We start from the raw sequence: 23,493 nt of genomic DNA, 5'->3' as shown, positions 1-23,493 counted from the left end.
TTACAAATAGCTGTGAAAAGAAGAGAAGAGAAAAGCAAAGGAGAAAAGGAAAGATATTCCCATTTGAATGCAGAGTTCCAAAGAATATCAAGGAAAGATAAGAAAGCCTTCCTCAGTAATCAATGCAAAGAAATAGAGGAAAATAACAGAGTGAGAAAGACTAGAGATCTCTTCAAGAAAATTAGAGATACCAAGGGAAGATTTCATGCAAAGATGGGTTCGATAAAGGACAGAAATGGTATGGACCTAACAGAAGCAGAAGATATTAAGAAGAGGTGGCAAGAATACACAGAAGAACTGTACAAAAAAGATCTTCACGACCCAGATAGTCACGATGGTGTGATGACTCACCTAGAAAAAGACATCCTGGAATGTGAAGTCAAGTGGGCCTTAGAAAGCTTCACTACGAACAAAGCTAGTGGAGGTGATGGAATTCCAGTTGAGCTATTTCAAATCCTGAAAGATAATGCTGTGAAGGTGCTGCACTCAATATGCCAGCAAATTTGGAAAACTCAGCAGTGGCCACAGGACTGGAAAAGGTCAGTTTTCATTCCAATCCCAAAGAAAGGCAATCCCAAAGAATGCTCAAACTACCGCACAATTGCATTCATCTCACACGCTAGTAAAGTAATGCTCAAAATTCTCCAAGCCAGGCTTCAGCAATACGTGAACTGTGAACATCCAGATGTTCAAGCTGGTTTTAGAAAAGGCAGAGGAACCAGAGATCAAATTGCAAACATCTGCTGGATCATCAAAAAAGCAAGAGAGTTCCAGAAAAACATCGATTTCTGCTTCATTGACTATGCCAAAGCCTTTGACTGTGTGGATCACAATAAACTGGATAATTCTGAAAGAGATGGGAATACCAGACCACCTGACCTGCCTCTTGAGAAACCTATATGCAGGTCAGGAAGCAACAGTAAAATTGGACATGGAACAACAGACTGGTTCCGAATAGGAAAAGGAGTACGTCAAGGCCGTATATTGTCACCCTGCTTATTTAACTTATATGCAGAGTACATCATGAGAAACGCTGGGCTGGAGGAAGCACAAACTGGAATCAAGATTGCCAGGAGAAATATCAATAACCTCAGATATGCAGATGACACCACCCTTATGGCAGAAAGTGAAGAGGAACTAAAAAGCCTCTTGATGAAAGTGAAAGAGGAAAGTGAAAAAGTTGGCTTAAAACTTAACATTCAGAAAACCAAGATCATGGCATCTGGTCCCATCACTTCATGGCAAATAGATGAGGAAACAGTGGAAACAGTGTCAGACTTTATTTTTTTGGGCTCCAAAATCGCTGCAGATGGTGATTGCAGCCATGAAATTAAAAGACACTTACTCCTTGGAAGAAAAGTTATGACCAATCTAGATAGTATATTAAAATGCAGAGACATTACTTTGCCAACAAAGGTCCATCTAGTCAAGGCTATGGCTTTTCCAGTGGTCATGTATGGATGTGAGAGTTGGACTGTGAAGAAAGCTTAGTGCCGAAAAATTGATGCTTTTGAACTGTGGTGTTGGAGAAGACTCTTGAGAGTCCCTTGGACTGCAAGGAGATCCAACCAGTCCATCCTGAAGGAGATAAGTCCTGGGTGTTCATTGGAAAGACTGATGCTGAAGCTGAAACTGAGATGGCTGGATGGCATCACCAACTCGATGGACATGAGTTTGAGCAAATTCCGGGAGTTGGTGATGGACAGGGAGGTCTGGCGTGCTGCGATTCATGGGGTCACAAAGAGTTGGACACGACTGAGCGACTGAAGTGAACTGAAGTCCTATAGAATTAATCTAAGACCTACAGGTTACTCGCCCTGTTACATGTTCCCTTCTCTGCTTAAAAGGAAATTAATCAGCTATTACTCTTATTTTGTGGATCAAAGTATGTTGAGAAAAAGTAGGGTATTATCTACGGTCCTGCTGCTTATAGGGAGATACCCTGCAATGGAATATAGGACAAGAGTCACAGCTGACAATCTGCATGAACATAATAAGCATGTCAACATGGATACAGAATGGCCAGGAACATAATGGAAGAGCTATGGCTTCCTTTATTCTGATGGGATTGCTAAAGCCTTTGGTGGCGAAGACCACTGCTGCCTTTTCATCTTTATTCCCACCTTCACTGCAGCTCAATGAGTCTGCATATCATTCACTCAAAGAGTGATCCAGAATGCCAAGTGTGGGAACAACCTTGGGAACCACAGAAACCACCTGCTGAGTTTAGCATCTCACTTTTTTAAAATTGTCAAGACTTCTTAGTATTACCTGATGGCTCTAGCTTTTGGTTAGTAAAAGCTACACTGGGAGCAAAATATCCTGGAAGTATTTGCTCCTGATTTAGCTTTTCTAAAAACAGAACTCCAAGGTCAAGGCTCTCAGCTGGGAAAGAAGCTGCTCATGGGGCCTTTTCACCACTGCTCAGCAACCATGCCTTTAGCAGCACCTTCTAGCCTCCCAACATTGTTTTCTCCTGAAAAGGCCAAGGCCCTACAGAATTTCTGATAGGGAATTTCTAATATCAAAGCCATTTCAAAAGTTTCCCAGCTTCCTGCCAAGGTTCTTAGAAGGAACAGGAAATGACTTTGCGATGCAGCTCCAAGCAGGAGACAGTATGAACTGTCATTACTATATTAAGTGTGAAGTTAAGCGTTAGATAAAATGAAGTTGTCTGTTTTTTTGACATTACTTTCTCCTTTCCTTCTACTATCAACTATTTTTTTTGCTAGTGGATGGATAGCTATAAAAAATAAACAAAAAAACTGCACACAAACTTTACTCAAAGAAAATATGTTTTACCCCTTTATTCTCCTAAGGAGCATGTTTCTATTCACTTTTAAGTGTTATACACATTGTATTCAAAGATGGCTAGTTCCACAGTATTCAAGGTATATGTTAATTTAAAAAATTAGAATAAACTTAATAAGAAAATAATCTAAATTAAGATTTGCCTATCAGTTACTAAAATGCAATGTCTCCTGAATTGTACATCCCACACAAAAGATAGAGATTCATATATGCCTGAGATCTATACATTCTTGCCTCTATTGAATGGTTTTTAAAAATAAATCGAAGGTATTTAAGTATATTTCCTATCTTCTATAAGCTTTTAAATGAGTAATGCAAATAAATACAAAAGTCATGCCCTTTATTTATTTATTTATTTTTGGAATTGAATTGTTTGGATATAATCCCACTGAATTCTTATTTTATTTATTTATGTATTTATTTTTGGCCATGCTTTGCAGTATTCGGGATCTTAGCTCCCCCACCAAGGGTCAATCTGTACCCCCTGTAATGCCCCCTGCAGAATCTTAACCACTGGATTGCCAGAGAAGTCCCCAGGCTGTTTATTTGTAATGCTTTACTGTATGACCACTGCTCAGACCCTCAGTTTGATTTCTGTATCATTCCTTTCCTGTTTACCAGTTTTAACTGAGCCAGTTTCTATTTATTTCTGGGTATAGCTAAGAGATCTTAGAGAACTAAATAGCTGATTTTATATTCCTGGGTTGCTACTTTAGTTAAAATTGGAGGAAGTACTTTTGGGTATATAGACAAATTTTACTGTGGCAAAACTTTTTGGTACAGTTTTGGACACTGTATTTGGAGAATTTGGTTAGATTATACACCATTATCTTTTTGTTGAAGACAGCCTTCTGTATTCCCAGTCCACTCAGGTACCATCCACTTAGTCATCTCTAACTCCTTTTTCCTGTGAAGACAGAATCCCTATGGACTCCATTTATAGCCCCTGCTAGACTGTCATGGTACCCCTTCCTCCTTAATACTTAATGTGGTTTTTTTCCTTAGTGCGGTTTTTAATTTACACATTTACTCGGGTAAATTTATTTATAGCTTGTTCACATGGAGTTAGGGACTCTTGTTTTGTTGTTTGTACCATGAACAGGATAGACCAGTCATATGTTAGGCACTGGGTAAATCTGTGTTGAGTTTTTTAAAAATGGGTTAATTATAGTCAGTTAATAAATGTTTCCTTATGATTGATGGTCTTCTGGCCTCCAGTGTAATTTCATTATGATTTTTCACCTCACTGCCATCTCTATAGGATATTGTGAAGGCCTAGAAGGTAGAGGCCGTGTCTTTTCATCTCTGTATTCCCCAAAACCTAGGACCATGACTGACCCATTTTTAGGACTTAATCAATCTCTATTGAATGAATGTGCCTCTCAGTGAGCAACAACCAGGTGATTATTTTATGTTTTCAAGGACCTCCTAAAAGGCTCATACTATTTCTTTTACACGTTTTAGTAACACTAAGGTATTAGAAAGAGAACAAGCAGAACAAATTCATTAAAAATGGAAATGGCCAAATAGAAGAGGATCTTCCTAGAGCAAGGCTGTTCCCTGCATGAGTGCGACTGCTTCCTGCACTTAATGAGTCACTCAGTCAAGCAATATTATTTATTATTTGTAAGAAAAGTTCTTTATTCTAACTCTGTGGGAGACATTCCCTACCCATAAATCCTCTCACTGGCAGCAAAACTTTTTTTTCACATTAATCAATCTGAAATTCCTTTCCTCACTTTCAACCAATTATATCTAATTATGACTCTTTGTTCTAGGAAATTCAGTTCTTTTTTGCCATTCCCTATGAAAGCTGGTAAAGAATCCACCTGCAATGTGGGAGACCTGGGTTCAATCCCTGGGTTGGGAAGATCCCCTGGAGAAGGGAAAGGCTACCCACTCTAGTATTCTGGCCTGGAGAATTCCATGGACTATATAGTACGTGAGGTCGCAAAGAGTCCGGACACGACTGAGCCACTTGCACTTATGTACCTTTGTACTTTGCAAGTATATGGAAAAAGCTGTTGTATTCTCCCTGAGCAGTTTCCTCATTGACCTGAGAATATTTATTCTCTTCCATGTTTGTTTATTAGTATCTCTTTTCCTGATTCTTTTGTTGGTCTATTTGAAGCTCTCTCCATTTACCTTCACCTTTGTTATACTAAGTTTAAGATAAATACAGTTCTTAAGGTCCAAGAATATAAGTAGACATACATAATTTCTGATTCTATGTGCCTCTGCTTACTCCTTTTGTTTTCATCAACTAGGTCACAATGTGGCGTGGAATCAAGTTCTTTGGATCTTAACAGGTCTTTGGATCAAAGTCTTCGGGACCAGATAAACCTGAGTTCAAATCTCTGTGCTGATCAGTTGTGTGAACTTAAGACAAATTATATAGTCAATTTAAGCCTTGATATCCTCATTTATGAAATACAGTAGATACCATCCAACTCATAAAGGTTGCTAAATGGGAAAACTTATGTAAACTGCCCAGCACAGTGTCTGACCTATAGTAGCCACTCAACAAATGCTAGTTCTCTTCTTTATAGCCTCTCTAATTTTGTCTAGGTTTTCTGAGAGTTTAAATATTTCATCATTGTTTGCTTGATTATTTAATGCTGCTTCTCATCAAATGCAAAATAGCATACTATTCATTTATTCAGTGAATTGTCCTATAGACATTTTAGAGAACAACGGACTGGTTCCAAATTGGGAAAGGAGTACATCAGGGCTGTTTATTGTCACCCTGCTTATTTAACTTATATGTAGAGTACATCATGCAAAATGCTGGACTGGATGAAGCACAAGCTGGGTTCAAGATTGCCAGGAGAAATATCAATAACCACAGATATGTAGATGACACCACCCTTATGACAGAAAGTGAAGAAGAACTAAAGAGCCTCTTGATGAAGGTGAAAGAGGAGAGTGAAAAAGCTGGCTTAAAACTCAACATTCAAAAAACTCAGATAATGGCATCTGGTCCCATCATTTCATGGCAAATAGATGAGGAAACAATGAAAACAGTCACAGACTTTATTTTCTTGGGCTCCAAGCTCACTGCAGATGGTGACTGCAGCCATGAAATTAAAAGACGCTTGCTCCTTGGAAGGAGAGCCATGGTAAACCTAGACAGCATATTAAAATGCAGAGACATTACTTTGCCAACAAAGGTCTGTCTAGTCAAGGCTATGGTTTTTCTAGTAGTCATGTATGGATGTGAGAGTTGGACCATAAAGAAGGCTGAGCATTGGAGAATTGATGCTTTTGAACGGTGGTGTTGGAGAAGACTCTTGAGAGTCCCTTGGACAGCAAGGAGATCAAACCAGTCCATCCTAAAGGAAATCAGTCCTGAATGTTCATTGGAAGGACTGATGCTGAAGCTGAAGCTGCAATACTTTGTCCACCTGATGCTAAGAGCTGACTCATTAGGAAAGACCCTGAGGCTGGGAAACATGGAAGGCAGGAGGAGAAGGGGATGATAGAGGATGAGATGGTTGGATGGCATCACCAACTCAATGTACATGGGTTTGAGCAAGCTCTGGACGATGGTGTGAAGGACAGCAAAGCTTGGTGTGCTGCAGTCCATGGGGTCGCAAAGAGTTGGACCTGACTGAGTGACTGAACAACAACAAATAACCTCTCCCATTTCTCTTCCCAAATTTGACTGACTTTTATATTTAACAGTTCATAAAATAGCTCCTTTTGACAGAGAATTTTAATGTTATTTAATCTTTTAAAGGATAGTCCTAGTATGATTATTACAATATATATATAATAGTAATATATATATATATATATATGCATTTTATCTATCTCTTTGACTACTTAACATTCTGGTTTTACATCCTAGATTTTTTTAAAACTGAGATTAAAGTGTCTCAACTCTTATTGCCAAGTCACTGTTCTATTTAAAGTTTCATTTTCAAAAACAGTTACTTCATATTGATTCTATGCTAGAATCATTCACAGTTGCTTCCAAAATAAAACAAAGATGTCTGTGTTGTTTATACAACATAAGATAAACTCATGTGGCTTTGCTAAAACTACAATTTCAAAGAAAAAACCCACTAAGCTACTCCTGGAATCTCTGTCAGTACCCTTGGGGAACAATTCTTTTCTGAGATGGACTGGCAGGAATACGGGCACAAGAATGAAAAATGGAAGGTAATACTGTGGTAAGGTAGTCTGGATTTGATTAACAGTTTTACTTCAAAGACAATTTGAAGGTAAAGAATAACTATGCCAGAGGTAGAATGAAATACTTGTTAAATAGGGGTACAAGCAGAGATTGATTCTTGTGAATCTTCTTGGGACCATGATGAGAAGGTGATGTCTGAGTAGGACTGTGAAGGATGGAAAGATGATCTGTGGCAAGATAGTTCCCATTCAAGGCACTTGTATTTCTATCAGCTGAACAGTTTTCATCTAAGCCAGAATAAAATAAAATAAAAAAAAAAGGCAAGAAGAAACAAAAGAGAGATTTGAATGGATGATAAAACTTATTCTTTACAAAGATAGTTGGCTACATAGAGTGATGGTAACCAAGTAACCAGACAGTATCTCGGTAAACATTTGGCTTGGGGTTTAGGGCAGAGGGACTAAGTTTATTTTTATTCACTCTCTGCTAAAGGCTGTTGACTACATTTATTTTGTCCCACCAGGGAGGAAGGAAGGGCATGTCAGTTTTTCAAGCGGTTGTTTAGTTTGACAGAGAATGAGTTCTACTTTCTTTTCCATTCGCTGATTTTTCTTTAAAGGTGGAAAGAGAGTGTGCAATAGGTAAAAATATATCTTCACATAAAAGTCAATTCATTTATTGTAAAGTAACTTTCCCAAAAAGAGAACTAATGCTGTTCTACATTTCTTCAAACATCTGTTTTAAACCACATGTCCCACTAAAGTAAGGGAAATTTTCTATAGAAAAATGTCATGGACTAGCTGTCAGTCCACATGTCAGATTCCACATATAATCAATTTCCCACCCATCGAACATTTACCATATCTTGTGGTGTTAAAAGAACAGAGAAGGGGGAAGGATAGGACTTCATGAAGTACTGGATTGAGTAATCATTTAAATACCAACATAGTGTACTTATAATAGTTTCATGCTACTTCTGGAATATGTACTATAGAAGTAAACGTAAATTGTCAATGTGGTGGTAAACTAATTTTATTATAAATTCCAGTCTCATTACAAGAATTTACTTTAAAGTATGAGGTATTTATGATAAATAAATCTGTATACTATGAATGGGGGGGTCTGAATGGAATTGCTAGGTATTTATTTTGAAATTGTTATATGAAAAACAGACATCCTAGAATTCTGCCAGAAATTTTCTTGGAGAAAGACAGAGATTCTGAGTTAGACATTCTTAAGTGGGAGAAAATAACTGAATGAGTGCTTATCAGCATTCATATCTATCATTGAGTCAGGAAAACATGTCTAGCCAGAGTTTTAGTAATCCTTTAGAATTTTCCACCAGAGATATAGCTAATTCAGTGAGTAGACTAAGTTATAATTAGCTCAAAACCTTTGGTCCAAGAATGAAAGTGAACAGAGTTCACCCTAGAAATAGGAATAGCATGTGCAGTGCTATCACATGCTAACCTGGAGATCAGAAGGCTGAATTAGAATCACCAATGATGCCACAAATTTCTGTCGCCACTTCTGTTGGAGATTCTGACTCAATAGACCTAGGGTAGGACTCTGGGATTTCATATTTCAACAAGCCTTCGCAAGTGACTCTTTTTTTAAATTTATGATGAATTTTTGTTGGGGTATATAGTTGCTCTACAATGCTGTGTTGGTTTCTATTGTACATAAAAACGAATCAGCTCTAAAGTATACATGTATCTCCTTCCCCCCATACCTCCTGCCAAGTGATTCTGATCCACATCAAGGTTTGGGAACCAGTGACTAGACAGCAACAGTGCTTGAGATGAGATAAGGGTACTGTGGGAGCGGAGGCAAGACTTTGTTCCAAGGGAAGAAACCATCCTACTTTTGGTTTAGCATCTGAGTTTCTGACTTAAAAAAAAGCCTGGTAGCTTGAACTTGGTCACTGTGGGAATATTTAAATCGTAGAAACTGACCAGCACTGCAAATCAGGGCTTCCTCCCCGCTAAAAAGCCAGCACACCACTGTCTAGTACAGTTATTCTCATATTTTTAATAGGCCTGCCATAGGAAAATCTATCAAGGTTACAGGCTACCAAAGGCATGTTAGTGTCTTTAAGGATTTCAAGTGAGTTACTCTAGAAGAAACTGCTGTTTTAGAACAAAGACAGAATTCCTCCACCATGTGTCAGTACACAGTGATAGATTTCTCCTGTATCTTAACAACTAGTTTGTGCCTCCATTTTGTTCTCAACCATAAATTCAGCTGGAGAGATTCACAGTGTCCCTTGTGTTTGCAGACTTTAAATGCACAGTCCTTAAATAAATTTTTTTTCTAAGTTGTAGAAATAAATTCAGTTTCAATGATCCCTTCTAGTTTTAAAAAAACAAACAACATCTCTAAAATCCTCAGAAGTGATTTCTTGGCTATGAAAATGTGTAGTTGATTATTTGGGTCCCACAGGTGACTCTAGTTAAGGTTAAAATAAAGAGGAAGTGAGACTTGAGATGATTTGATTTCTCACAGGAATAAATCTATTGGCTAGTAGAGTTGGCTCGGGGCCCTGTTTATTCAGGTTTGGTGAATTTATGGCCAGTAACTAAAAGTGTACACACAAGGACCATAGTGTTTAGCATGGTGTTTGTTAGGAGGGAAAAAAGCCTAGAACACCCATGAGACCAGTAAGTCCCTGGCTTATCTGGCAGGGAACTAGTTACCTAACTGTGAATGGAGTCCCAAGAGCAACATTACCATTATTTGTTGAATGAACTAATATGCCCAGGTAAATGTTCTATTAAACGTACAGTAGATTCTGTGAGGAGGAATAACATCAATTCATTACCTTTTCCAGATCACCTCATTAAAGGCAACAGAGGCAATCATTGATTAGAAAGTAGGACAAACTTTGTGTTTTGACACTTTAAGAGGGAAAAACAAAAACAGTCGCCAAAGAAATATTGAAGACATATCTTAAAGGAAGTCTCCCCTTATGCCCTCACACCACCCTCAAACTCTCCTTAAGGCACTTCATGTATCACTTTGATTGCATTTTCTTCATAAAATAGGGGACAATAATATTACCTACATGAAAGTGTTTTTGTGAAAGATAAATGAGTTAATACTTATACAACCCTTTGAACAGTGAACAGAAAAGAGCAGGCACTCAAACGTCAGCTACTACTATTACATTATCACCACACCACAGTGTATTGAAATGATCTATTATAATAAATTTCTCCCCATTGAGGATATAAGATCCTTTAGGGAAGACCTCTTCATCTTTAAAGATCCAGTGCTTACCACAGTGCCTACTGTAGGGGAGACACTCAGTGAGTGTTTCTTCGGCTAAACCGTACTCTGATTTTTACACTTCTAATAAACTTTGGCCTGCTGTTTCAGGTTTTCAATAGTTCCAACTCCTGAAAAGACATAAGCTAGGAAATACAGGACAGAAGCACTTTGATACATCACTGATGGCCATCCAATAGATTATAACTGTCCAGGTCCATTTAATATTAAAGAGCAATACTGTATAGGAACCTGGAATGTTAGGTCCATGAATCAAGGCAAATTAGAAGTAGTCAAACAGGAGATGGCAAGAGTGACCATCAACATTTTAGGAATCAGCAAACTAAACTGGACTGTAATGGGTGAATTTAACTCAGATGACCATTATATATACTACTGAGGTCAAGAATTCCTTAGAAGAAATGGAGTAGCCATCACAGTCAACAAAAGAGTCCGAAATGCAGTACTTGGATGCAATCTCAAAAACGACAGAATGATCTCTGTTCACTTCCAAGGCAAACCTTTCAATATCACAGTAATACAAGTCTACGCCACAACCAGTACTGCTGAAGAAGCTGAAGTTGAACGGTTTTATGAAGACCTACAAGACCTTTGAGAACTAACACCCAAAAAAGATGTCCTTTTCATTACAGGGGACTGGAATGCAAAAGTAGGAAATCAAGAGATACCTGGAGTAGCAGGCAAATTTGGCCTTGGAGTACAGAAGGAAGCTGGGCAAAGGCTAATAGAGTTTTGCCAAGAAAATGCACTGGTCATAGCAAACACCCTCTTCCAACAACACAAGAGAACACTCTACATATGGACATCACCAGATGGTCAATACTGAAATCTGATTGATTATATTCTCTGCAGCCAAAGATGGAGAAGCTCTATACAATCAGCAAAAACAAGACCAGGAACCGACTGTGGCTCAGATCATGAACTCCTTATTGCCAAATGCAGACTTAAATTGAAGAAAGTAGGGAAAACCACTAGACCTAAATCAAATCCCTTAAGATTATACAGTGGAAGTGACAAATAGAGTCAAGAGATTAGATGTGACAGAGTGCCTGAAGAACTATGGACGGAGGTTAATGACATTGTAAGGAGGCAGTGATCAAGACCATTCTCAAGAAAAAGAAATGCAAAAAGGTGAAAAAGTTTTCTGAGGAGGCCTTACAAATAGCTGAGAAAAGAAGAGAAGCAAAAGGCAAAGGAGAAAAGGAAAGATATACCCACTTGAATGCAGAGTTACAAAGAATAGCAAGGAAAGATAAGAAAGCCTTCCTCAGTGATCAATGCAAATAAATAAAGGAAAACAATAGAATGGGAAAGACTAGAGATCCCTTCAAGAAAATCAGAGATACCAAGGGAACATTTCATGCAGAGATGGGCTCAATAAAGGACAGAAATGGCAAGGATCTAACAGAAACAGAAGAGATTAAGAAGAGGCAGTAAGAATACACAGAAGAACTGTACAAAAAAGGTCTTAATAACCCAGATAATCACGATGGTATGATCACTCACCTAGAGAAAGACATCCTGGAATGTGAAGTCAAGTGGGCCTTAGGAAGCATCACTATGAACAGAGCTAGTGGAGGTGATGGAATTCTAATTGAGCTATTTCAAATCCTGAAAGATGATGCTGTGAAAGGGTTGCACTCAATATGCCAGCAAATTTGGAAAACTCACCAGTGGCCACAGGACTGGAAAAGGTCAGTTTTCATTCCAATCCCAAAGAAAAGTAATGCCAAAGAATGCTCAAACTACCACACAATTGCACTCATCTCGCACACTAGCAAAGTGATACTCAAAATTCTCCAAGCCAGACTTCAACAGTACATGAACTGTGAACTTCCAGATGTTCAAGCTGGATTTAGAAAAGGCAGAGGAACCAGAGATCAAATTGCCAAAACCCATCTGATCATAGAAAAAGCAAGAGAGTTCCAGAAAAACATCTATTTCTGCTTTATTGAATACACCAAAGCCTTTGACACTGTGATCACAACAGACTGTGGAAAATTATTAAAGAGATGGGAATACCTGACCTGCCTCTTGAGGAATCTATATGCAAGTCAGGAAGAAACAGTTAGAACTGGACATGGAACAACAGACTGGTTCCAAATAGGGAAAGGAGTGCATCAAGGCTGTATATGGTCACCCTGCTATTTAACTTATATGCAGAGTACATCATGCAAAATGCTGGGCTGGATGAAGCACAAGCTGGAATCAAGAGTGCCGGGAAAAATATCACTAACCTCAGATATGCAGATGATGCCACCCTTATGGCAGAAAGCAAAGAATAAATAGCCTCTTGATGAAAGTGAAAGAGGAGAGTGAAAAAGTTGGCTTAAAACTCAACATTCAGAAAACTAAGATCATGGCATCCAGTCCCATAACTTCATGGCAAATAGATGGGGAAACAGTGGAAACAGTGAGAGACTTTATTTTGGGGCGCTCCAAAATCACTGCTGATGGTGACTACAGCCATGAAATTAAAAGACACTTACTCCTTGGAAGTTATAACCAACCTAGACAGCATATTAAAAAGCAGAGACATTACCTTGCTAACAAAGGTCCGTCTAGTCAAGGCTATGGTTTTTCCAGTAGTCATGTATGGATGTGAGAGTTGGACTATAAAGAAAGCTGACTGCCGGTCAGGATGGCTGCTATCCAAAAGTCTACAAGCAATTAATGCTGGAGAGGGTGTGGAGAAAAGGGAACCCTATTACACTGTTGGTGGGAATGCAAACTAGTATAGCCGCTATGGAAAACAGTGTGGAGATTTCTTAAAAAACTGGAAATAGAACTGCCATATGACCCAGCAATCCCACTTCTGGGCATACACACTGAGGAAACCAGATCTGAAAGAGACACATGCACCCCAATGTTTATCGCAGCACTGTTAATAATAGCCAGGACATGGAAGCAACCTAGATGCCCATCAGCAGACGAATGGATAAGGAAGCTGTGGTACATACACACCATGGAATATTACTCAGCCATTAAAAAGAATTCATTTGAACCAGTCCTAATGAGATGGATGAAGCTGGAGCCCCTTATACAGAGTGAAGTAAGCCAGAAAGATAAAGAACATTACAGCATACTAACACATATATATGGAATTTAGAAAGATGGTAACGATAACCCTATATGCAAAACAGAAAAAGAGACACAGAAGTACAGAACAGACTTTTGAACTCTGTGGGAGAAGGTGAGGGTGGGATGTTTCAAAAGAACAGCATGTATACTATCTATGGTGAAACAGATCACCAGCCCAGGTGGGATGCATGAGACAAGTGCTCCGGCCTGGTGCACTGGAAAGACCCAGAGGAATCGGGTGGAGAGGGAGGTGGGAGCGGGGATCAGGATGGGGAATACGTGTAAATCCATGGCTGATTCATATCAATGTATGACAAAACCCACTGAAATGTTGTGAAGTGATTGGCCTCCAACTAATAAAAAAAAAAAAAAAAAAAAAAAGCTGACTGCCAAAGAATTGATGCTTTTGAACTGTGGTGTTGGAGAAGACTCTTGAGAGTCCCTTGGACTTCAAGGAGATACAACTAGTCCATCCTAAAGGAAATCAGTCCTGAATATTCATTGGAAGGACTGATGCTAAAGCTGAAACTCCAATACTCTGGCCACCTGATGCGAAGAACTGACTCATTTGAAAAGACCCTGATGCTGGGAAAGATTGAAGGCAGGAGGAGAAGGGGACAACAGAGGATGAGATGGTTGGATGGCATCACGGACTCAATGCACATGAGTTGGTGATGGACAGGGAGGCCTGGTGTGCTGCAGTCCATGGGGTCTCAAAGAGTCAGACACAAACAAGCGAATGACCTGAACTGAACTTGTGATCATTTCACTGCTAGAAATATAAAGTTTATTTTCTCCTTAACATACAGGTGTAGGCTCTGGCTCTAGCACTTGAAAATGAGGAACAAACATAGAGAAGGAATCTTCTAGGATATATCTTTGTAAGTGACTCTTCATATAGATAAGGCCACTATACAATGCAATATTTCCAGTGTGTTCTTAGAACACTTGTCCTGAAAGAGACTCCATAAGAAAAGCATTCTCTGGTTAAATTTGGGAGACATGCTTCAAAGCTATATAGGAGTTTTATCATGAACACTGTCATTTAAAGACTCTGAGAAATCTTTAAGTAAAGAAATCTTTGACTAATTTATCATTTCCTGAATCTGAAGGCTGTAGAAAAATTTCCCTATATCTAATTTCTATTAACATCTTATGGAGTTAGTGTTTCATGAATCAAACTTTGGAAAACGCCAAATCATAGAAACACATGTATCCAGATTTCCATCCTTTTCATCAGTAAACCTCTGTGTAATTCATTAAAAATCTAAGTCTATATGCATACAAAGAGAGATGCAAGCTTTGGTTAATTTGAACGCTCAGGAATCATAGCTAACTAAAAAAAATTAACTGTAGAATAAGTGCTAAATGCATTTAACCCTTGATGAAAAGTATTTTCCCCACTCTCAAACTTGAAATATAATCATCTGAGAGTTTTGGTAAAGTGCGTGTTGGATTCAGTAGGTCTGGGGTGGGGATCAGAGGTTCATCAGCAACTGGATGATCCCAATGCAGCTTGTCTTTGGACCACACACTGAGCATCAGGTTACTTTTCTGCTTTGGAAAGCACAGTAGAATAAATACATTGTTATTTTGAATAACACTATACATGTTGATGAAGCCACACACTGAGATAGTTTAATTTTTTTTTTCAAATGTCCACTTGTTTTCTTGATATGACCTTCCTCATATAAAAGTAAAGTGGAAAAAAAAAAAAAAGTAGAGTGGGACCCACTGGGCAGAAAAGTTTTCGCCATAATGATTCTCTATCAGCAGTCAGCATGAAATATGGCGCACTGTGCTGTGTGTGTGCTAAGTCCCTTCAGTCGGTTCTGGCTTCTTGTGACCCCGTGGACTGTAGCCCTCCAGGCTCCTCTGCCCATAGATTCTCCAGACAAGAATACTGGAGTGGGCTGTGCCCTCCTTCAGGGGATCTTCCCAACTCAGGGACCAAACTTGCATCTCTTATGTCTCCTGCATTGGCAGGCAGGTTCTTTACCATAGAGCCCCTTGGGAAGCTTGTGGTGCGCTGTAGGTACTTGATAAATGTTAAGTATATTAACATATTTGTCATAAACTTAATTCTCAGCCTTGGTAAATCTAAAGGTGATATAGAGATACATCTGCTAAACAGGGAGTTAATAATATGAAATATTACTAAATAAAAATGAAAATGTTTCCAAACATGTTGCCAACCAAACAGCATGTTATGGAAAATACTTGAAAGGGAGAAAAATAGGATGTGCTAATAACTGGTGGAGTCTACTCCTGACTCAGAAAAGGGAAGGGAAGAACTAGTGTCATAACCTGGAAGAAGGTGCCAGTTAAGAAAAGCCATGCTTGGGAAGTGGACACAGGCATCTGTGTCTCATACATATGCTGGAATAGTCATAACATGAATGGAGATATGCCTTCCTCAGGCAGTCTACCCAGGATCGAGGGCATGTCTGGAGAAGGAAAAAAGGAAATACAGATCTTCCATACTAATCCATTTAACTCCTACAAATTATACTAAAAGGACTAAATTGGTCCCAGTTATTTTCATAATTCCCCTATTCATTGCACCATATTTATATGGTGTAAATATTTTGAATTAGGAGTGATTAGCAGTATGAATTATTATGGTAGTTTCTAGCTTCAAGTCATTCAGGACTCCAGATGTAAGGGAATACTATGATAATTTAAGGGGTTCAGAAACTAATCCAGAAAAATGTGTTACAATTATCTTACAATGTTTTGTTTTGTTCTGGAATGTCATTACTGTGCTGTTCATGGAAGTTTCATTGAAATAGCTTTGGTACCTTTAGTCTTCTGACACTTTGACATTGCCTATAAATATCCATTGGTAGGGTCCGGTAATTATATTAAATGGTACTTATTGACTATCACCTGCTTATGGATAGTTCAACCCACACCATCCCACTGATGGAAGCATCCAAGATGAGGGCACCTCCAGCCAACCACCCATCTTCTCTACTTCTCTTCTCTCATCCTCATGCTCCTCTGCCGTGCTCCCCCTCTTTTTTTCCCTCTGTAAGGTCCATGTAGTCAAGGCTATGGTTTTTCCAGTGGTCATGTATGGATGTGAGAGTTGGACTATAAAGAAAGCTGAGCACCGAAGAATCAATGCTTTTGAACTGTGGTGTTGGAGAAGACTCTTGTGAGCCCCTTGGACTGCAAGGAGATCCAACCAGTCCATCCTAAAGGAGATCAGTCCTGGGTGTTCATTGGAAGGACTGATGCTGAAGCTGAAACTCCAATACTTTGGCCACCTGATGTGAAGAGCTGACTCATTGGAAAAGACCCTGATGCTGGGAAAGATTGAGGGCAGAAGGAGAAGGGGACGACAGAGGATGAGATGGATGGCATCACTGACTCAATGGACATGGGTTTGGGTGAACTCTGGGAGTTGGTGATGGACAGGGAGGCCTGGCATGCTGCGGTTCATGGGGTCACAGAGTCGGACACGACTGAGCGACTGAACTGAACTGAACTGAAGTATTCTAAAATTTTTCCAGTTCTTTGAATATGCTATAGTCTTTCTTCCTTCTGTTCCTTTTCAGCACTGGTTGTTCTCACTGATGGGAATATCCTTTATTCATGTTATATTGATTCCTATTAAACTTCAGGTCTTAGATCTTAAGTTGAAAAATCAACTCTTGTTCATTGCCCCTCCCATGATCTCTCCTGTATACTCTAAACAGTACTGGTCACACTGGTGTGATTTAACACACACATATATATCACTAGTTGCCTATACACACACACACACACATACATACATATATATTTATGCACACATAAGCTCTGTGAAAAGACTGTGTCTCCAAAAAAAAAAAAAAGACTGTCTCTCTTGCTCACTGTTATAATTCTTAGTAATGAGTGCACTTAGCACACAGTAATACTCAATAAGAATTTGTTGAATGAAAGGGAAAGTTTTTAAAATGTTCTAATTTTGCTTCAAGTCTATTGACCTTGGAAATCAAACAGTATATTATGGAAAATATTGTCTCTATATACATTTTCATGGACTAAAAAATAAAAAGTTATGTGTTTTGTTAGTCTTAGCTACATTCTCACATTTTGCTGACGTTTTTATAGAACTGTAACTTGGAGACCAAAACCTATAAAGCCTTTTCGGCAAAGGTCCCCAGAAGAGCTATATAAGTAGTGGGATAACTTTTTAAATAATCTTCTCTTTCATGATCTCTTTATAAAACTCTGAAACCATGAGCCCTCTAGTATTTAAAGAGCTAGAGCTGGCACAACCTTTTTACATTTTGTAAGAATATGAGGAGTAGCTTGAACACAGAACAGTAACAAAACAAAAGGTGTTTATTTTGGCTCCAAGTTGGCCAATAAGCCTTTTCTATTTCTCTTTTTATTGGCAAGACTTCAGTTCAGTTCAGTCGCTCAGTTGTGTCCGACTCTATGCAGTAAGACTTAGACATTAAAAAAAAATTATCTCTGTTTCAATCTTTTATACAGTTACTCATCTTACAGTTTTGAAAAGCTGAAGAATTTAAAGTATGACTAGTAAAGTAAAATGCAATTTAAAATATGCAGTGCTTTTCAATTAATCTGAACATCATATTAGTAAAATATATTTCCAATATATGAAACTTTCCAGATTAATCACTGCAATGGCTCCCAGTACCCTAGAAAATTAATACCCAAAATTTTTAGGCTAGCATACAAGGCCCTCTAAAATCTAGTCCTAATCAATGTTTCAAAGTTTTCTTTCTCTCTTCTTACAAATATTCTGCTCGTTACTCTAATGAAAGTGACTAGCCATTTGCTATACCAGAACATGTGCATGCATGCTCATTCAGTCGTGTCTGATCCTTTGCGATGCCATGGACTGTAGTCCACCAGGCTCCTACGTCCATGGAATTTTCCAGGCAAGAATACTGGAGTGGGTTGCTATTTCCTACTCCAGGAGAATCTTCCCAACCCAGGAATCAAACCCGTGTCTCCTGTGTCTCTTACATTGACAGATGGATTCTTAACCACTGAGCCACCTGGGAAGCCATACTAGAACCGTGAAAGTGAAAGTGAAGTCATTCAGTCATGTCTGACTCTTTGTGACCCCATGGACGGTAGCCCACCAGGCTCCACGGTTCATGGGATTTTCCAGGCAAGAGTACTGGAGTGAGCCACCATTTCCTTCTCCGGGGGATCAGAGTAGATGCTTAAATGTTAGTTAGATATTAGAAACTGGGTTTGTTTTAATCAATGTAAGTAAAATTTGCAGAGTCTTCATCTAGACCAGTGTTTCTCAAACTGCTTGCGTCAGAATCACCTGGCAGGCTTGTAAAATTCAGATTTCTGGCCTCCACCCCAAAAATCTGATGCAGCTGGCTTGGGTTGCAGTCTGAGAACTTACATTCCTAACACATCCCCAGATGATGCTGATGGTCCAGGAACCAGACATTTTGAGAATCACTGGTTTGCTTGTTGACTGCAACTAAACTTGAATTGAGCTGCCTTTGTTCAACACAAGAAAGAATCTTTGGAAAGTAAGTCATATTATACCACTTTTCTGTTCAAATATCTGTGCTGGTTCATCATTTCACTCCAAGTAAAAGCTGATGTGCTTTCAGTGGCCTACAGGCCCACATTATTTGCCTCATACTTCTGGTCTCATCGCCTGCTTCCCCCCAAATCCCATTCTGATGCAGCCACACTGACCTCCTTGTTTGCATTTTGACACATTAAGCACCTTCCTGTCTGAGGACATTCACTCTGGGTATTCCATCTACTTAGATTTTCTTCTGCATTTAAATATTCGGCCAACTTTTTTACTATCTTCCGTTCGTTGCTCAAGTCTCACCTTCTTAGTGATGAGGCCTATCCTCATTCAATACTGCATCTTGTCTATGTTCTCACTTATATCAGTGAGAAGCTAAAAAACCAAACTTACAGGAGTAGAGAACAGATTAGTGGTTTCTAGAGGTGGGGAATGAGGGGTTGCTGGGGCAAAATAGGTGAAGATGGTAAAAAAAAAAGCAACAACAACAAACTTCCAGTTATAAGATAAATAAGTTTTGGGGATATAATATACAGCATAACTACAGTTAATACCATACTGTATACGTGAAAGTTGCTAAGAGAGTAGATTATAAAAGTTTTCATCATAAGGAAAAAATTATAATTATGTGAGGTGATAGACGTTAACTAAACTTACTGTGGGATCATTTCACAATTATACATATACCAAATGATTATGCTGTACATCTTAAACTCATATAGTGCTATATGCCAATTATTTCTTAAATAATGAAAGTGAAAAATAATACTGCATCTTGTCACTCCTCTTCTCATTCCAAACCCCTGGCACCTCAGATCCTTCTTGTTTGATTTATACTTCTTTGGTGATATTATTAATAGCACTTACCATCTTCTAACATATATACTATATACTTCATTTATTAATTTTATTTATTTTTATTAGTTTTTATTGGAGCATAGTTGCTTTACAGTGTTGTGTGAGTTCCGCTGTACAGCAAAGTGGATCAGCTGTACATATACAGAACCCCTCTGGTTTTGGACTTCCTCCCCATGTAGGCCACCACAGAGCACTGGGTAGCGTTCCCTGTGCTATAAAATGGTCTCATTATTTATGTGTTTTATATATAGTATTAACAGTGTATATATGTCTGTCCCAGCCTCCCAGTTCATCCCACCCTCTTCCCCCTTTGGAATCCATACATTTGTTCTCTATATCTATGTCTCTATTTCTGCTTTGCAAATAAGATCATCTATACCATTTTTCTAGATTCCACATATATGTGTTAATATAAAATATCTGCTTTTCTCTGACTGACTGACTTCACTCTATATGACAGTCTCTAGATCCATCCACATCTCTCCAAATGACCCAATTTCATTCCTTCTGATGACTGAGTAACATTTCATTGTATATATGTACCTCATCTCCTTTATCCATTCCTCTGTTGGTAGATGTTTGGGTTGTTTCCATATCCTGGCTATTATGAATAGTGCTGCAGTGAACATGAGGATGCCCATGTCTTTTTGAATTATGGTTTTCTTTGGGCACATTCCCAGGAGTAGAACTGCTGGGTCATATGGTAGTTCTATGTTTAGTTTTTTAAGGAATCTTCATAATGTGCTTCATAGTGACTGTATCAATTTACATTCCACCAATAGTGCAAAAAGCTATACAAATTGAAAAATAAGTAAAAATGTCACTGTTTGCAGATAGCATGATACTATACATAGAAAATCCTAAAGTTACTACCAGAAAACTACTAGAGCTAATTAATGAATTTGGTAAAGTTGCAGGTTACAAAATTAATGCACAGAAATCTTTTGCATTCCTACACACTAACAGTAAAAGATCACAAAGACAAACTAAGGAAACAATCTCATTTACAATTGTATCAGAAAGAATAAAATACCAAGGAATAAACCTACCTAAAGAAGTAAAGGACCTGTACTCAGAAAACTATAAGACACTGGTGAAAGAAACCAAAGATGACACAGAAGGAGAGATATACCGTGTTTTGGGATGGGAAGAATCAATATTGTGAAAATGACTATACTACCCAAAGCAATCTACATATTCAATGCAATCCCTATAACAGTATCTTTCTGAAAATGTTGCCCATTGCCATGCAAGGCAGTAAACTAATTTCCTGTTTTATCTGCTTGTTAGTCCATACATTCTTACTTTTAGACATTTTTACTAGTGGTCTGAAGATGTGAAATACCCCATACACATATCTACTTAAATATATCCTATACAAAATGGTGTTAGAGCTAAATATGTTCTAGACTGAAAAATTTCATAAGCAGACCCTTCAGTGAGCACACAGAGTTAAGGAAACTACATGTTAGTCCCTAAGGTACTATGGATTTTAAAGAAGTAATTATTTTTGATATAAGGTATTTTTAGTCAATAAAGAGTAGATCTTATACGACAACAATTTATACTAGTTTTTCATTTCTTCAGGACTTACTATACAACAAGCAACCTGCTAAACCCCACATATTTTAGGTTATAAAGTTCTCATTACAGCCTTGTGAGTAGAAAGACATTGGCATCCAAAGACCGTCAACAACTGGCATTGGGCTACATACACAACTGTAGGGGCAGGTAAGTCTCTATTCTACATCTGTTTGAATCCTACTAAAATGAAAGTCTGATGGTTGGGGGATGTAGAAGGGAGGCTCAAGTATATGTGTATACTTACAGCTAATTCACTATATTACAGCAGAAACCAACACAATGTCGTTAAGCAATTATCCTCCAAACAAAATAAATGAAAGTTTGAGTACAGAAATAGCATTTAGAATCAAATCCTATACCAGCCAGAGACACTCAGAGGGCTCAAACATGCCTTGTATGCACCAGGACCCAGAGACCCCACAGAGACTGAGACAGAACTGTGTTTAGATGTCTCCTGAGGAGGTACAGGTCAGCAGTGGATTGCTGCAGGGACAGGGGCTCTGGATGCAGTAGAGCTGGGTATGGCATAAGCCCTTTTGGAGGAGGTTGCCATTAACCCACCATAGAGTCGCTAGAACTTACACAGGACTGGGGAAACAGACACTCGAAGGGCACAAACAGAATTTTGCATGGACCCAGGAGAAAGGAGCAGTGACCCCACAAGAGACTAACCCAGACTTGCCCATAAGTGTCCAGGAGTCTCTGGTGGAGGCATGAGTCGGCGGTGGCCTGCTGCAGGGTTCAGGGCATTGAGTATAGCAGTGCGTGCATGGGACCTTTTCATTGCCTCCACCACAGCTTGGCCTCAGGTCAAATAAACCAACAAAGGTCCGTCTAGTCAAGGCTACAGTTTTTCCAGTAGTCATGGATGGATGTGAGAGTTGGACTGTAAAGAAAGCTGAGCACCAAAGAATTGATGCTTTTGAACTGTGGTGTTGGAGAAGACTCTTGAGAGTCCCTTGGACTGCAAGGAGATCAAACCAGTCCATCCTAAAGGAAATCAGTCCTGCATATTCATTGGAAGAACTGATGCTGAAGCTGAAACTCCAATACTTCGGCCACCTGATGTGAAGAGCCAACTCATTGGAAAAGACCCTAATGCTGGGAAAGACTGAAGGCAGGAGGAGAAGGGGACAACAGAGGATGAGATGGTTGGCATCACCGACTCAAGGGACATGAATTTCAGTAAACTCCAGGAGTTGGTGAGGGACAGGGAAGCCTGGCGAGCTGCAGTCCATGGGGTAACAAAGAGTCGGACATGACTGAGTGACTGAACTGAACTGAACTGAACTGAGTACAGAAAGAAGCAGGAGTAAAACAATTCTTGGAGAAATATTGTGATGTAAATCAAAATTTGGGGCTCAGTGTTGGAAGTGAGCTGTTCCACGTTCTACCTTCATTATCTAAGAGAAAAAGCCTGTAACAAGTAAGCCCACTCATATTTCATGTAAATATCTCCTGCCTTATGTCAAAACTGTTTCTTCAAGAGCAACAGAATTTTTCCTTTAAATTAAAAACAAACTCAAGATTTTAAATGATTGTTTCCCATTGTATTGTTCTTTTCCTGTCTCTGTTTTTTGACCTAGAACGTAGAGTCCTTAGTGGGAAAAGGAAGGGCATGATCATTCATCTCCATTAACAGTCTTGAGTGGTTTCTGTGATCTAATCATCTCTGAGTCAACAAACATGTAAATGCTCATGTAGTTAGAGGAACTATTCATCCACACTGGACTTTTACTTAAGCTCTGTCTACATCCTTCATAGTCATGTTTCAGAGAATGTCTCATTAACTGGGCAGATCTTTGAAAATTATACTCTTTCTTTGAAAAAAAACCTCTTATTGGATTTATGCCAACAAAAAGCAGAACCCATTCTTTAATAGTTTAGTATTTTGGGGGAATGTAAGGAATTATTGTTATGTTCTAAATTCATTTATGATATCATGGTACCTTAGAGCAGAGTCAAATAGACTGCATTCACAGTGGAACCAAAACCTGTCATTTTTCAGATGTCCAAGTTCACTGCAGAGATGAAAACAAGAATGACCCAAGTGCAGATAACCACTCTTTATTTCATCAGTTTGAGTCCATTATTGTCTGTGTCCTACTCATATATTTGGTCTTAAGATAATCTGAGCGCCAAAGAATTAATGCTTCTGAACTGTGGTGGTGGAGAAGCCTCTTGAGAGTCCCTTGGACTGCAA

The 23,493-nt window shown here is 38.8% G+C and overlaps 1 protein-coding gene and 1 long non-coding RNA gene across 6 annotated transcripts in view; one reads left to right on the top strand and one right to left on the bottom strand.

Moving 5' to 3' along the window:
* The window catches only part of NTN4 (netrin 4), a 127,431-nt gene that overhangs the window by 30,971 nt on the left and 72,967 nt on the right, over nt 1-23,493 (bottom strand). The window lies entirely within an intron of this gene.
* Nucleotides 1-23,493, top strand: part of LOC133044055 (uncharacterized) — a 131,623-nt gene that overhangs the window by 95,592 nt on the left and 12,538 nt on the right. The gene's annotated exons all lie outside the window — the stretch shown is intronic.

This window comes from Dama dama, chromosome 22 (genome assembly GCF_033118175.1).
Source record: "Dama dama isolate Ldn47 chromosome 22, ASM3311817v1, whole genome shotgun sequence".
In the NCBI taxonomy this organism is placed as follows: domain Eukaryota; kingdom Metazoa; phylum Chordata; class Mammalia; order Artiodactyla; family Cervidae; genus Dama; species Dama dama.
This window is presented reverse-complemented; position numbering and strand designations above follow the sequence as displayed.